This window comes from Malaya genurostris, chromosome 2, assembly GCF_030247185.1.
Source record: "Malaya genurostris strain Urasoe2022 chromosome 2, Malgen_1.1, whole genome shotgun sequence".
Taxonomy (NCBI): Eukaryota; Metazoa; Arthropoda; class Insecta; order Diptera; family Culicidae; genus Malaya; species Malaya genurostris.
The window spans coordinates 3,967,087-3,985,110 of NC_080571.1; the positions used below are offsets into that span (position 1 = coordinate 3,967,087).

Below are 18,024 nucleotides of genomic sequence, written 5' to 3' on the forward strand. Positions count from 1 at the left end.
AAAATACAAGGACATAAAACAAACCTGAGAATTGAGCTCGATAAGCCTTTCGAAGTTTTCAATCACCATCGAATTCAAGTTATCGTTACGGATTAGCAATCGAGCAAGTTATCTTAGTGTGCAAGATGTGTTGATACATTCATCGATATCATTTACGTAAAGGTTGTATAAAAAGGGGCTTAGACATGAGCCCTGAGGAATACCCATGTAGCTGAATCGTATTGTCGACAAATTACCATTCATGTGTTTCTCGGAAAATATATAAGTTGTTCAAAACTGGCGAAAGATTCTCAGATAGTATATTTATACAAACTGAGTCAAAAGCCCCCTCGATGTCTAGGAATACTGATGTTATTTCTTTTCTTTACGAGCAAATGCCATTTGAATTTCTGTTGAGAGCAATATATAGAATTCGCTCAAACTAAAAAAAAATTTTTCGAACATTACCCACCCGTCTTTTTACTAATGAAAGTAACTAATAGTTGTACAAATCCAACAGTAACTATTTTAGATGTATGCAAATGAATTATTATTTTCAATCGTCACCATGTACGTAACCTTTCCTAACAATTATCATAAGTGTGAGTGCAATTGAAATTATGTGTGCATCAAAGATGTATTTTTCATGGAGATTGCTGAAGCAGGTATGTAAATATTTCGGATATTTTACAACACTAGATGCGCTATTTTGCCTTTCACATAAAAAGGTTGTGCAATCACAATGAAAACCGACTTTTTGAACCGAGGCCCGGATGGTCGAGTGATATATACCATTCGACTCCGTTCGTCGAGTACGCAAAATGTCTGTATGTGTTTATATGTATGTATGTAACATTTTTTCACTCACTTTTCTCGGAGATGGCTGAACTGATTTTCATAAACTTAGATTCAATTGAAAGGTCTCACGGTCCCATATGGAATTCCTGAATTTCATTTGGTTTCGACTTTTGGTTCCGGAGTTATAGGGTAAAGTGTGTAAAATATTGTACACCATCACTTAAACAGACGATTCCCGCGGACCCATTGAAACGTATAATCGTCATCTGGAAGACACTAATGTCATATTTAATCCACCGACCATTGCCGATCGCCAGCTGCAGACTGAATCTACCAGAATCGACCATTGCGACCGGAATTCGCCACTACCCTAATGATAATACCATAGTTTTAAGTTAGTTACAATTTAAAATAAGAAAATGCCCTTGGCATCTAAGAGCTTAAGCAGTGTGCCTTCAAATATGTTACTATTGAATAAAAAAAATTAAACAGACGGAACAAAAACCGTAAAAATTTTCCTAAACTGGGGTGGAATCATGTAAGGTGATTATCACCAAGTAATTATCACTTTTGAAAATTTGGAATCATGTAAGGTGATAATCACCAAGTTCTGTCACCACTGCTGAAAGGCTAACATCACTATCAAATGTTGACATTACGTAAGGTGATAGTCACCACGATTTAATCACCTTCATGTCAAAATGGAGGTAATAGCAATTTAGTTATCACTTTTAGTAGTGATTTGATGTTTTAAGAAGTGGCTTTATAAATTATTGTCCGTTAGGTGAATTTTAAGCCACTGATATAAACATAACCTACCAACAGAGATGGCATTTCACCAGAGTGATAAACGCTAGAGTCAGATTTCTGCCACACCGAGGATGAAAAAAACGAAGCACCGCACAAAGAGGAAAGCGCACTTCTCCTCAGTGTCGAATAGACAGCATTTGAGTGTGTGCTTGTGGTTAAAGCAGCTGGCGCGAGTGAAACACATTCTCTTCGCATGAATCGCTCACACGCGCTCTCGTCTAAATACACCCAAGTGACCACTGGCGCGTTATGGTGAGCGAACACTTCTGTGAACTTCAATTAATAGAGAGTAGATCTGGCCTTGCTATGAAAAATTTGCAAGGAAAACCGAAAATTTTACGATAAATTGTTTTATTTTGCTGATTTTGCGTGTCCACGCTTCATCTACGAAAACCATACAGCAGAGTGCTCACCGGCGTGTACACCTCTGTGAAAGTATCTGCATCCTCCTCAGAGAATTTATTAGCTAATGCTCTAGCACTTTGGTGCGATTCAGTGGAAGAGGTAAAAGGAAATAAACAAACGCACTCATGAAGCGTGCACACTTACACAACAGTGGTGTATAAATGTGAAAGAGAAGAGCTCTCGTTGAAGTTGTCAGTGCGAGGGGAGAAATTTTGCTTGCTCTTCGTCACACAGAGGAGATAGACATCTCTGCCTACCAAAATTGGTCGGAGAGGATAATTTTTTAATAAAATTCGCACTGATTTTGTGTAAAAATTAAATACCAAAATGAAAAGTAACTTAGTTTGTATTGTTTAAAGAATTCATAGAATGAACGGTAGTATTTATCAATTAAATCAATTCATTTATGTTGTAATTATCATTTGAAGGAATATTGATGGGGTATTCGTAGAGTCAAAGATAAATTACTTTCTGGAAAAGTGATAAGTTTATGAATGTAGACATCTCCTGTTGCACATAGCGTAACAACATAAAAAATCTATGGTAACATTTTCAGTAGAATTAGATGGTCGTGACTTAGTGAGCGACATATCAGTCTCGTTCAATAAACTCAACTGACATTGCTAACTATTTTCCTGAAATCAAGTGTAAACAACTGGGTTTCGAATTTACGCTGCTAAGCGACCGTAAAAACCACTATAAACCGCTCCGAATGGTCTAGAATTCTAGGCAAGGGTTTTTCGAACGTGATTTAACACCGAGAAAGTTAATTCATTTCTCCTATAAACTCTCCATTCTGTGTTTCGATCGATTCCAGATTTTTCGATAAAGTGTGATATTTTGTCGATCAAGTTCGAGTTTTCAAAACAGAATATAGGTTGCGATTCGATTGTTTGATTTTGACGGTATGTTTTGAATTATAGTGTGACACACTGATCTTGTCTATGGTTGTTGTGATTCAATTATCATATTGTACGTTTTTGGTAGTTAGCGGCACTGGGTATTAACCCATTATGTATTACGTCAAAAAAAAACCTATCTTTCAATTCATGTTTACTGTGGAATTTCAATCAACGTTGCCAGGTATACCGATTTATCGGTATTTATACAGGTATTTGACCTCTATACCGCAATACAGATATGTACTCCAAAAATACCGATAATTCACGGATCGTAAAGATAAATACCGATTTTAGTTGATAGCATGGATAGACAGGAGAAAAGGTTGCTCTTCTTCTTCTTCTTCACTTCTGGTGGCGTCACCTCACTTGAGATGACGCCGATTGATGGCACAGCGATTTAGCTATATTGCCAGTTAGCTTTCGTTTATAGTCCAATGGACTTTCTTTTCACTGGACTACAAGTGAAACCCTCGCTATGTGACAAAGTGGAGTCACCGAAGTACGGATGAAAATCCTTTCTTTCTCGCGAAATACTCGAATTTTCACCGCACTAACACGATACGACGGTTGCTCTACGAGACTGATTTTTTACATTTCCGTGAACTTATGTTGACGAGATTCTGATACCGATATGGTACAGATAGATTTTTGCGCCGAATACAGATTTTTGGAAAAATGACCTGGCAACGCTGATTTCAATATCCAACGACCTCAGCATAACACCAGCTTAAACCCACATTATCGAAATGACGGAATGAGCAATGAATTCTTACTCGACTGCATGATTTTTCAGTGCTCGATCGGTTCAGTGCTAGAATTTTCGCCTGAGCTGGCTGCTCGATCAACCTGATTGACAGTGACATTATAAATGTCATTGAATATTCGCTCATTTTATGAATGTGTTAGTGTAAAATTCAGGCGACTCAAGCCATTTCACTACACTCCAGCTAGAGGAATGGATGATGCAGACTAAGGTAGGCCGTTTTGTTAATTTCCAGCGAATTTCAACAGTTTATGTTGGAATTCTAAGAAGAACTGGTTATTTACTAGTTCTGTATATCCGAAAAACATGAAGTTTTAAATTTTTATATTTATATATTTTTTTAAATAAATTGAAAATTAGCACGAAAACGTGCAAAATCGGGAAAGAAGAAAAAAAAGACGAAATGACATTTGAGTCCGCATCTTCTCACTCAATTCCGAATCAACCGGTTGTAGGCGAAATTCATTCGGAATCGGTTGTTGCACTGGAGTTGGAAATGATTCGAAATTCCACATGATTTCCACATGGAATTCCGAATGAAAATTTCTCGCCGATTCGGAATCCATTCGGATCTGATAATGTGGGAAAACGCTTCCAATTTCTTTGATAGCAACATCGCTGTACATTTTTGACATGTTATGTTATTACGTTTATTAAACATAATCGTAAAATAACTCAAGTTAGAGTGGTATGTGATCATTTGAATGGGACCCCTTGATGAACTCGGTTCGCCATTAATTTTAGTTCAATTATTACTTAAATCAAAACAACAAGCATCTGATTACTACATGCGTCGTAAATATGACAATGTTTTCTTATGTAGGGGAGAGTGTTCGGTTACCGGTACCCTTTCCCCCCCTAAAGCTTATAACATCTGACAAAGTGCACATTATGCGGACATATATACATCAGTGGAAAGTTAAAGTCCCTAACTAACAACTAAATAAGAAACTAAGTTGATTCAATCGATTGAAAAATTTTTATTGACATTTAGCTAGCAAAAAGCAAAGATCGCGTCAATGTTCAAAAGCCTGTAATTTCTGACGAATGTCTGCAAACAATCGAAGTTTCAAAAGTCTGAAAAAAGACTTTAGAATAAAAAAGGTTTACATGTTAACTAAGAAAATTGATAATTTACAGACAAATTTGCAGACTTGGAATCTCTGCATATCATGCCGGTAACCAAAACCGGTAGACATTTCGAAAATGACGAAAAAAAAACTTTGGTTAGCGAAAATTTTAATAGCATCTGGTATTAACGCCCTTATTCTGAATAACGTCGTATCGTTTTTTCCCGCGTATTTCATTTGTATTCCCAATAACGCTAGCAAAATCAAAGGTAGCTAAGATTCGATCGAACCATATTCGATCGAAAAACCAATACGTCGTTATTCAGAATAAGGGCGTAAATCACGAAATAGATCGATTTCACCTAATAAATAAACCTTTTCGATTGATGCTTTTCTATTTATGAAACTATAAAAAAAGTCATAAAAAACTTTTGTGTTGATTTTCACGCAATTAAAATTTGTTTTAAGCGCAGCAAAAAGTACAAGCGTCTGTTTGCTTTCGTATTCGGCATAAAATCGAACGTGCTGCTATTACACACACATGACATTTGTCGGAATGACGCTACCTGCTTTCTGTCAAAAGTTAGGGTGGGGTGCCGGCAACCGAACATCTTCCCCTATAACATCAATTTATAATATGAACGAAATGGCGGAATTTTGCCTTATATTCAGTGGATCTTAAAATACGAAAGTATTACTTACTTCCAAACATGCTTTGTTGCGTTTTCCAATGATTAGCGACGCTTATTGAAGATCATTAAAATTACACTATTTCACGGTTTACGGTTACTCATCCAAAATTTTTCTATGGATCGCATGAAACATTAAAATTTTGAGTTTATCTTTATAACTGCGTTTGGCTTAAGATCAGGAGAACGCCTGGTTTATAATATGGCCTAGTTAATATATGAATTTTTTAAAATTATTCTCTCTCGTTCGTACAAACGTGCACTAATAATGAACAGCGTATCCTATTGCATGGTCGCCTCGAATGTTCATAGTTAATCCTTAATTGTTCAAATCACCAGCTCCTCGACACCTATTTAATGAGTTTGATGAGTGGTAGTCCTGGCGTAAAGTAGGTGAATTATCATCCTTTTCTAAGACTATCAAAATGTTCGTATTTTCAATCGGAGTTGGAATGGTATCAAATCCCAATATCATTTCCTAAGAAACTTCTAATTAAAGTGCATCAAGACCATCATTACAACACAACACAAATATTTTGAAAGAAATATTATTCTTTAAGGAATAACTAATTCTATCGAAAGCGTTCTCGAACGAATGGCCCGTCTCTAATCAAACACCCCCTTCTAATCAGGTGTACCGCATGACATCCGTTATTTTCTGTTCTGAACTATGTTGGTTGAGATGGTAAGCACCAACCACTCTCAAAAGCAACTCTGCTCACTGTCTACTACTCAGGAGGATTTTTTGTTGAGAATAAGCAAAGCTGGACAAAAGAGAGTGCAACAGCTGTGCTGCTGGATATGAGAGCAGATCGAGTTCAGTCAATTAGATTCGATACAACTGTGTGGATGTGAAGTGCTTTCATTACGCCGCAAAAAAAACCGATGCTATGGGAATTTCCCCTGTGTGTACACAGTAGTGACCACTACAAGGTATAACTACAGTTTGCAAATAATAAGGATAGGAGGTGGGAAACTTATTGGTTGCACTCGCATAAATACCCTTTTTTGTTTTGGTTATTTTACTTCGGCGAGGAAAACAACACTAGTTGCTGCAGCTATGCGTAGGTGTTGGCGGTTTTCGAACCGTAAATAGGAAGATACGCTCTCGACGGTTACTTTAATTGAATTTAGGTGAATGGATGAAGACTTTGCTACACACAGTGTGCACCCAGAGATGATTGGTAACTAATGGCACAAACCGTTCAGTAAATGGGTAGTTCATAACAAGTCAAGTTTGGAAGGTATTCGCGTAGACACGTCGCCGTCATCACATGCGAAAATTGCTCACTGCATCTAAAGCGTTCATCAAAGTTGCCTTCCTTTCGTTTGTGTTTAGTGCATTCACTTTTGACTCGCGCAACGAGGAAAATGATTTATTTGTTATTGTCGTAACAGGGGCAACGAGAAGTGCATTAAAAGTCGAACGGCATGCTCGGATGAACATAAAATAATTTAGTGCAGCTACGAGCGTATGAGCTGATCCAGTGATAAAGATTTAACGATGAGGTGTGATATCATTGTAGTTGTATTGATATAAAGAAAATGAAGAAATGCTGGTCGCTGCTTGAGGAGTGACTAACGTAGAATGAATGAATGGAATCAGATAACAGCAAAAAGTGTGCGAGTGATTCGTCATTGCTGTTACTTATAAACAACAATCTAGTGATAAAATTTTAAATGTGTTTTTTGCAGCTTTGTATTATGTGGAAAGGATCGCAACCAAACGAAGCCTTTTGTGAATAGAATAAAAAAAATATATTTGTCGATTTCCGTGGCGTGCTTCAACCACTGGAAAATGTCCTGAGGCGTATACAAGGAACAGTGAAGGACACCAGCTTTTGAGCGTAGCACGCGACTGAGCTGCAAAAGGACACTAGTTTTGGTGAGTCAATGTGAGCTGCTTTCTCTCTCTCTCTCTCTCATGAAAGTTTTATTCTCCGTCTTTCCTGTTTCGTTTGACAGTTGGTTTCAACATACGCGAATGTGCAAGGGATGAAGTTGACAAACATATGAACTCTCTAATATATAGAGGCGGGAAGGTCCTTGTGCACGGGAAAAATATTACAGAACCTCATTTCCCTTGCCTGCAAGTACCTGCCAACTTATTTATACTGCTTTATACGAAACCGTCAAAAGCAGCAGCTGCTACTTTTCGTCCTTGATCAGGAAGTTTTCCATTCTTCGCATCCGCTATCTAATGTCTGGCGCAGAAACTCGAATGTGTTTCTGAGCGGAAGGAGAAGGGCGAATACGATAGCAATGGAAAGATCGAAACACATATTTACAGCAATCTTTTTTTTATATGAGGCACTGATCCCGAATTCGTCATACTCCAACCGTACCTCCGATGGGATCGAGAATATTAAAGGTTTTCAAAATTTTTCTTCGTCTTAAACATCAAATGCTAAACAAATGAGCATTACACCTTGCTTAAAAATTTCCAATTGTAAAAAATATGCACGTCACCCTACTTCAGACAAGATAAAATACGAAAACTCTTTGAAAACGAAATTTTAAATTGTCACAGGAGGTTTTCATTTCTATGCGGCAAGTGTTATTGTTAATCTTGCTTCTTACAGCGACACATTTTTCAATTTATTTATTTAGGTCAGTTGCACTCATAGTCAGCTCATTAGTGTATTATTACTTGGCCTACCATAAACGGATTGCGAAGTTATTGAATCTAATATGGAGTGTATCGAAAATAAGCTATCCACAATTTTTTCTTTCGAATTATGATAAAAAACGATAATATATCCTTTACAATACGAGGTTAAACTTGAGAATAATGAAAACCGGATTTATTTTAAGTTATTCAAGAATTTTCGAACTTTTGATCGAACGCTCTTCATTAAGTTCCCGACAAGTGTTGCATCGTATTTTTTGACGCTTGAGACCAAATTTTTTTGAACTCCTGCCTTACCAGTATTTTTGAAGACCCTCTTCACGATTGCCAGTTCCGTTCGAAGGGTCGAAGCTGAAGGCAATTTGGTAAATTGATATTTTTCTCAACGAAATGTATACCCTTTTCCGCAAGCCAATTGAGAGTGGTTTTGGCATAGTGAGCAGACGCTAATTTCGGCCAAAACAGTGGAGGTATACTATGCCTCTTATATAAAGGCAGCAATTTCTTCTGAAGATACTCAGATCGATAGATCGGTAGTGTAAAAAATGGTTGACTTCAAAACACAGGAACATATTGCTTGCCATACCAGTACCTTTCGACCGAATTTCTCCACTTGTCCGCATCGCTCACATCCTCTCCCCAACGACGACAGTAAAGTATTGTGGACCTGGAAGGGTTTTTTGAGTCCTCCTTTACATAAGTCTCATCGTCCATCAAAACGCATGCATCCGGACACTGCAAAAGACGCGAATACAATTTCCGGCCCTTGTTCCTGCTCGCTTCTTCTGTTCTACACTTTATTTCGAAATTTTCTCCTTCTTGTAGGTCTTCAGGTGATTTCGCCTCTTGATACGCTGGATCATTCCAACAGTCGTTCCTGCTTTTTTGGCCAAATCGCGTATTGACATTGATTTGTTCTTTATGATTAGAGATACCATTTTCTGGTCCAGTTTCGGGTTGGAAGAACCGGATTTTCTGCCTCTTCCTGGTAGCTCATCCCCAAACTTATTAATGATGGTTTTAACACTGGCATGATGAATTCCAAACCGCTTCGCAAATTTTCGCATAGTAATACCCTTCTCACTTAGCCATGTGTCCAGAACCTTAATTTTCACTTCCTTTTCAATAGGCGACATTTTAAAAACGCAGAATTTCAACCGCACAAATAAGTAAACAAACGAAACAGACAGTCAAACACACAGCATGCTATGATCTGAGCATAAAAAACTATCAGAAAAACATGCGTACAACACAAATGTATGTGGATAGCTTTTTTTCGATACACTCCTTATTGTTGCTTGTATTATAAAAACAATATTACAGAAAAAATCCTGCTTAATCCACCTGGTAGTGAGATGGTGACAGTTTTTTTCATGTGTTTTTAGTTTTCATAAAATTATTTTAACGACCGTCGTTTTAAGTGACAGTTTGAAATTTCGATCACTCATTACTCTGTAGTTTCGCAGCTGAAAGTCGGATCGAAAAGAAAAATTTTAATATGAAATCATAAACTTAATTCTTTGAATCTAAACGTGTTTGTTTTTAATTCGTTTTTATAATTTTTAAGACACACTGCTAAACTTGTGACATTCGATTAAGCATTCCATGAGATGTCGAAGTGAGTTCTACTTTAGAGTTTTTGGTCACTATTTACGGTACTTTCGAAACCGGTATTCAGAGACCAACATAATCCAAATCGGTTCGTATGGCTATGAATTAACATGACGAATAAATTGGACTACTTTTGAGCCCAACTTTGCAGATTTTTTTATATCGTAATTTTCTATGATGGTTTGAATTTTAAAAACTCATCACCCTGTAATTCCAGAATCGTAGGTCGTAATATCGGATATGTTGAATTATAGCGCTTATAGAATTATTCTTTAGTTTTTCGTTCGCCATCCTTTAGGAAGGTAGGTAAAGCATCAACATTTCCTCGCCTTATCATCCTTTGTTCTTTCCTGTTGACGAAGGAGACGGAGATGACCGGCAATGGTGTATATATCATACTGTTATGATATTCAGTTAGAGTAGAATGGTATCAATTCTCAATACTACTTCCTAAGCAACAGAAAACACGATGATATCAGTGCGCAACCCGCCAATGTAACTGACTCATTCGTTTATTTTTGTTAGGAACGATAACAGACAGTTTCAATTCGTTTCTCATCGTTTAATAGGAAATTCGTGAAACAAAATTAAAACTTCTGTACATTTTATAAGAAAACCATAACACTGTTGCCTTCGCTACTAAAGAAACATGATTGACAGGTATTGTGTCCAATCGGTAGTTAATCAAACACATCTGGTTTCAGTTATATTATTTGTATTCTAAAATGCATTAGTTGTCTATCAGAATCGAAACGCGTTTCACTCGTTAATAGTAATCTACCAACATTAAACTGAAAATAAATTCGACGATCGGTAGTGTAGCTGATGCACTCGACTCTCAAACGTTTTAAACAATCCAGAACTGGATTCCACTTCGTGGTAGTGAGACTGGTGTGAAATCAAAATATTCGGTTTCGGAGCAGACGAGTTAATTTCCCGTAACGAACATCTTGTTTAAAGACGGATAGGGAACAAGACAGTTCAGTTTATTTTTCCGACTGAATGAAAATATATGCCTGCGTTGCTTTGGACAAAGTTTATAGTTTGTTTTTTTCTTAATTGAGTTCCCACCGAAGACTATATATAATCATACCACTTAAGCTGCAAATTCTTTTAATACCATTGATTCGTGATATAAAAATAGTGTTTCTGTGTGTTCAAATAATTCCACCCGAACGGAGTTGATCACATGGTTTGTATCAGCCGTGGAACGAAATCGCTACAAGATCCGGTAGATGAAAGGAGTGCGGGCTCTACGGCTCAACCGTTTTCATCAATGTGGATTTCCCGGACTTCAAGAGTAGATCAATAGCAAAGTAATTCCACGTATCGAGAAAGGGTTGCCTGTTCAAGTTCTATCACTGGGTATACTTTTCGTCAGTTTCATAACAAAAATGTTATTTTTATTATTTTCAGGTCTTAATTTGCAGATCAAAAGTACTGAATCCAACGAGTTTTCTTTTATCAGAGTGAAATGGATTTTTAAGTTTGCTACAGATTCCATTGTTGCAGAATATGTGCATATTACTACAAGTCTTAGGGGAGTTTCATAAAACATGCAATTTTCACGAAATTGGGTCGGGTTCACACTTATCAAGTGGGGTGTGACCAAATGCGATATAAGAATCAGGTTCGAAACTGACTCGAATTTGAGTTCAATGACGATGTAAATGGGATCGAACCAGGCTTCAAACAAACAGTTTGACAACAGCTAGGGTGGAAACTGGGTTAGGTTTGGCATCAAGCGAAACAACATTAGTGAAATTCCCTCCCATGGTTGGTGGGCTTGACGGTATTGCAAACATAATCAGATACAATCAATTAGCGTTACAATGCGTTACAGCATTTAGTTTCATTATTAAATTTTATGAATGAGATATGATAGAACAACTTGAATAAGATATTGTTGCATTACGCTCCAACATCCGGGGTTGGAGGGCCCGGTAGAGCTTAACTGAGTTCTGTTTTATGTTTCATTTTCATACTACCGGCCCTTATTTCCAGTGTGACAATTAAGTCAAGTGAACGTATCCCAATTGGGTTTCACACGATGACAACTGATGAACTGTGAATCAAGTTTGTCTTTGACGTTTATTGGTGGTTTGTGTACCATGAAATACTGTGGAATATGATGAAAAATTGTCTAATAGAATAAAATAATATAGACTGAATATGTGAGCAAACCACTGATAGCTGTCAAACGATGTTCATCCAGTTCATTTTGTGAGGTTGTATCGTTTCCTTGTGGGACCTAATTGGTGAGATGATCTGTGAGTAAAGTGTAAGAGGAAGTGCATGCAAGAACGGTAATAAAGGCTCAGGACTAACGATCGGCCATGAATAGAGATAAATATAGGGTAACGGTACCCCCATTTATCTTAGCTCCATTAGTCAGTTAGTTAGGGTGAGATCTGTTGTCTCTGTTCGATAGATTGACTTCAAGAGTAAGATGACATCATTTTCGAACTATTGTTTCTGCGGTATTGCTTCTTAGAAACGAAGCAAAGATATTGTATTCGATTTCATTACAATTCATTGATTGAAAGTCGAGTAGTCGGTAAAATAACATGGTGACATGATGACATGAAAGTACTTCGTGAACTATTCAATACTGCTGTTTTAGCGACGTAAAATGCTTCAAATTTCATATAACTCTTGAACTTAATCTATCAAACAGAGATAACAGATCTCACTCTAACTAATGGTTTTCGTATATGAAAAGACTAATAGATTTGAGATGGATGGGGGTACCGTTACCCAATTTCTATCTCTTCTATTGATCGATCGTTAGTCCTGAGCTGAAACGGCCTTTATTACAGTTCTTGCATGCACTTTCTCTTACATTTCACTCACACATCATCTCACACATCAGGTCCCAAACGACACATCATCACAATATAAACTGAATGAACATCGTTTGACAGCTATCAGTGGTCTGCTTACATGTTCAGTCTATATTATTATATAATCCATGGTACACACAACACCAACTTACGTCGAAGATGAACCTGATTCATCGTTCAACTGTTCCGTTACCGCGTGAAACCTGACTTGGGTACGTTCATTTCACTTAATTTCCACTTCATACTGATGATAAGGGCTGATAGTATGAAAGTGAAACATAAAACCTGTTTTAATCCACCTAGTGGTGTAATGATGCCTTTCACCAAATGTCACTAGAAGATTCCGTGAAGAATTTTTTTTCAATCTTGAATAAAATATTAAACTTTCTTTGAGAATAAACTAACATAACCTTTTCAATTTGTAAACAGTTATGTTAAGTTAATAAGAATTTTTCTTTATTTTACATCGTCGCACTGAATGATTAAATATACTTTACCCTATAGTTCTGGAACCGGAAGTCAGGTCAGAATGAAATTGCACAGTATATTTAAAGACAACGAGAGCTTTAATTTGAATCATGATTCGTAAAAATCGGTTGTACCGTTACTGAGAAATCGATGTGAGTTCCGGTTTCGGAGATTTTCTTTACTATTATCGGTTTTTTCGGAAGCGGAAACCGAAAACTAGTAGTCCCAAAGAAGTTTTATGTATTCACTAACTAACAAGATCTGCCAACTAGATGAATTTAGCAGTAAGTTTTATAAAAATGTGCACCTCGTATCGCTATCGCTTGTGAAAAAATACTCATGAAATTGAAAATTTTCATTAATCGCACTGTAATACCGGAACCGGAAGTCGGAAGTTTTTTAAGAATTTCAAGACCTTTCATTCGCTTCTTATTTTGTGAAAATCGGTTTCCGAGAAAATTGAGTTCGCATTTTTAATAGGTTTGCACATATCACCCTGTAATTCCGGAACCGGAAGTCGGATCCAAATGAAACTCAGGAACTTTGTATGGGATGCCTTAAGGCCTTTCATTTGAATCTAAGATTGTTAAAATCGGTGCAGCCATCTCTGAAAAAATTGGGTGACATTATTTGGCACACACATACACAGACATTTTGTGATCTCGACGAACTGAGTCGAATGGTACATGACACTCGGCTCTCCGGACTTCGGTTATAAATTTCCACATTTGTAAGGACGTTACCTTAAAAACCTGATTTAGCTACTAAAATCACAGCGGTTTTTTCATATGTCTGCTTAATTCGCCTTGCCCCACATTGGGAATTGATTCACATTCCTTGGAAATTAAAATAATATTTAAAAACCAGCTAAAAACACTTCTGATATGTTCACTACTGTGCTCCTAATTTCATCTCAAAGGTTTTATATTCATCTTATCGTTGGTCCTTTATTCATCCCATAAATTAGCAATGGTAACAGCAATCAAAACCAAAATATTGCACTATTACACTCTCATGTTCAAAATGTCCGAATTTTCCTTAAAAAGGGCCTAATGCCAACTATGAGACAACACACGATGTTTTTAGATACAATTTGGAATCATTGCGACGTATAAATTTTTTTTAATCGTTTTCGTTACCTTTCGTTTCAAATTTAAAATTTTTACTGTGCAGTTAATTTGGAGAACTTAAAAACAAAAAATTGTTACTATTTAGGCATTAGCCCTTTTGAAAACAAAATACAGAACCAGAGATGCCATTCATACAGATTTATCTGTATTGTATAGATTTTTGCGTTCGCATACTGATTTAAATTAGATTACAGATTTTATTCAAATTTTCTAAATTTAATACAGATTTGTAAAGGTTCATAAAAAGTGAGAAGGAAAAAGTAAGACTTTTCTCTCTGAGTACCTATTAGTATTTGATTGCAGTACTTCTTTAATAATTTATCAATCAACGAACAAATCACATGTTAAAATGGTAATCATTTGTGCAAATATTTGATGATGAACACTGATAAACATTTATATTAAAACTAGCTGACCCGTCGAGCTTCGTCTCGCCTGAAATTATGTTATTTAATTTATCTTTTCGAGCAGCAGAACTTTCAAACGTTATTATTTCACTGATTACTTGGCCTACAATAAACGAATTACAACAAATTCACATTTAACATATTAACCTCGGCCCGAAGGTCATCAAAAATTATTGTGAACACGTTAAAAGCTTTTGTTACGCAAAAATGAAACAAATGCACCGATCGACATCTCATCCTTTGAGTCAGTGCATTGAACAGAGATGGTAGATCTCTCTCAAACTAATGGTTTAGATATGAAGCGTGGAGCAGAACTGATCAGGATGAATACATTAAATTGATTCTGCAAATTTCCAAAAGCTGCCTTCGCGACTTGTTTGTCATTGCAAGTTAAGGCTTAATTGTAGACTGAAGACGTTTAAAAATTTAATAGTAAATCCTTAGAATTATCGGAAGGGATAAAATTGTTTCGAGCGATTTTCCACCAAATGCTTCACCGCTAGTCTGGTGATATTACTTAGTCGTGTTTGATGAATGTTCGTAGCATGACAATTACTGGATAAATTTTCAATTAACAATTTACCGATACAACAACATTCTTGTGTACATTAACTTTTACATGAAAACTGAATTCGTTTAATGATTGTATCAATAGTTGTCTCATTAGTCGAGTCACCACATCATTTTGCTTAGTACTCGAGCTACAATTAACGAATGGTTGAGTTCGGTCCTGTGGAACAATATCAGAAAAAATTATATGAAAACATGTGCATTTTTTCTGTTCTAGCGGAGTGAACATGAGGAGTGATTATACCAGTATTCTTCTTATCGTTCAAGCCAATGAATAAAACGTTTATTCTCCTCATTTACATTTGGTAATTGGTCAAGTGATGCAATGTTCTGAAAATGGAATGATTTGGCTTAAGCAGTTTACAAATGTAATGAATAAAGTGCTACGCGTACTTTAGAGCTCTAATAAAGTGGATACTTTTCAGGTACTTCGGAATTTTTGGTTGCTTAGAGAGACTACGCTAAAATTTTAATTTGATATTATACCAATTTGAAAATTCTTCACAGAATTGTGCGCTTAGTCTAATCTAAATTATTAAAAAGAAAAACGCAAGGATAATTTCTTAGTGTGACCTTAGCGCTTCTACAGCACAATCTTTTTATTGATTCATTCAAAAATTTTCTGATTTATTAAACTCGCGCCCGCGATGACCAATGAACTGGTAAATGACATCAGACCATTTTCTCCTGCCAACAACGGTCTTCTAGAACAAGTCATATGCATTCCGTCATTGAGTCATTTGGCAAGCAATAATTTAGATACCCAATTAAGCACGTGGCTCGAAATGAAGAACCACATGAATCAAGTTTTCACACGCACACAACTCGTTGCGCGCCAAAAGATTCTTTCAACGATCTAGTATTCCTTTCTTTCGACGGCCAAACACTTATGCAACTCGTTGCGCGCCAAACACCAATTGTAGATCTAGCAATCATTGGCGACTTTTTCAGTGGAAAATTCCATTGTCCATACAAAATAACTTTATTGGTTTTTCCCACTTTTCCGGTAAGTTTTCCTAATTTTTTTGATGTACGAACCCGGTGGGGGTAAAAACTGATCAAACAAAAAAAAGCATCTCAATCCGTCCATCCGTTCTTACGTGATGCGATTACAAAGAATGATCTCTGCATTTTTATGTATATAGATTTTAAATCAATTTGAACTGATTCATTTTATTAGTGAAAACAGATAGAGCAGATACAGATTTTCTATGAAAGTATCTGGCATCTCTGTGCACAGTCGATGAAGCACACACACTTAACAGCGTTATGTTGGAATATAGCGGAAAGAAACCAGTGCAATTTTTTTGTAACGTTATGAGAAAACTTGTCAACTTTGCGAAACCAAATGAGATGAAAACAAAGCGCAATCAAGTGAACTAAGTGGGAAACTTTCATCTCATATTTTTGAAGACTTTTATTGCTTGTCGGGTAATTTTTGAAGTTTTTAATCGTTAATTAAACAACTGGCAATTGAACATTATGAAGTCATCCAGCATTCAATAGTAGTGTAATTGCGAGAAATAGTGATCATATTTTGAGACGAATCGATTAGTAGATGTTCAGAAACATGACGAACTGTAAATCTTGAGACGAAAATGTGTCCTAAATTGAGAAGTGAGTTTGTTTTAAATGAGAAAAAACGATCACCGAAGAATTTAAAACCATTTCTTCTAATGAGAAAGTGTGACAATAGCTTGAATAATCATTTTAAAACATTCTATTGTTTGGTTCAGGTACGTTTTAAAATATTATTCATGTACAAAGTAATGAGGTGAAGGGATGATATGGAAATAGGAGCTCTGATAAAATAGGGAGCCGTTACCCTATATGAGAAAGGCTCAGTTAAGTCCTACCGTTCTCTCCAACCCCGGACGTTGGAGCGTAATGCAATCAACATCTTATCCAAGTTGTTTCATATCTCATTCGATAAACTCAATTATAAAACAATCAACTGTAACGACAATTAATCGTATCTGATGAAATTTGCAATACCGTTAAGCCCGCCAACCAAGCGAGGGAGGTATATTGACGTATTTTCAGTTACTTAATTGTAAAGTTTGATGCTAGATATATTAGAATTTCAAAAGTGCATCCTACATCCAAAAGTATTTAGGACTCAAAGGGTAATTTACCAATGAGTAAGTACTTGGAACCTTTTTAACTTCCAAAGTTGATGAATAAATCAATACGACATTCACATTCACGTATCGAGCTTTTCGGAATCAACATTCTGCACCGGATGTTAGTTATGGACGATCTAAATCTTCTCATATACGAGAGGTAAAATTTGAAAACTAGTAGAGAATAATGAAATTGACAACATTCTTCCAACATTCCAAGCTTGTAGTCCAGTTCCAGTCCACTTTCGAGGCCTTGAGACTTTTACCATCTTCGCGGTTGAACAGTGGCTGCTTTCTTTCAGCATACTATACATAACTAGTTTGCCTACACAGAATCTCTGCGGTTTGTGTATTGCCTTTCTATTCCTAACTTTGTCGAATGTTGGTCCCAAATGCCGGACCTAAATGATTTGTTTATACACAAACCGTGCCATGGAAACCGCATCGATTGTTTCTGTACAATGAATACGGCCCAATGAAAAAAAAATCAATGTCGGTACATTTGAGCGCACCGGAAAGGAGTAACAATTTGTTCTTATTTTGCAACAATTTGGTTAAACTGGTTTTTGGTTGAAAACATTCGATCAATCCTTCATGGATAGATTCAGTAAGATGGAATATTAAATTAACGATTGAATTTTAGTTTGCCAAATACCATGTTAGTTGCCGTTAATCTGTGTGACATTTGTCGTAGGATGTTTATACTCATATACATCCAAAATAATTCGAGTCACAAGGAAAAAGGGGTGGGATGTCTCCAGAGAGGAAGGAACCGCCTTAAAAATCCTGTTATTCGACCGACCGAACTGAACTAGATCGATGCTTGC

General features: G+C 36.4%; 1 protein-coding gene across 4 annotated transcripts in view; it reads left to right on the plus strand.

Annotated features, from left to right (window-relative positions):
* The first annotated feature begins 6,241 nt into the window (after nucleotides 1-6,241).
* The window catches only part of LOC131433100 (protein salivary glands marred), a 44,685-nt gene continuing 32,902 nt past the window's right edge, over nucleotides 6,242-18,024 (plus strand). Inside the window, exons 1-2 of one of the 4 annotated variants that reach the window (XM_058599905.1) lie at nucleotides 6,242-6,349; nucleotides 7,112-7,301. The gene's annotated coding sequence lies outside the window, so the exon portion shown is untranslated. Of the gene's footprint in view, nucleotides 6,350-6,401; nucleotides 6,926-7,111; nucleotides 7,312-7,455; nucleotides 7,788-18,024 lie in introns of those variants that run through there. The other 3 variants (XM_058599906.1, XM_058599904.1, XM_058599908.1) reach the window with 3 other exon arrangements.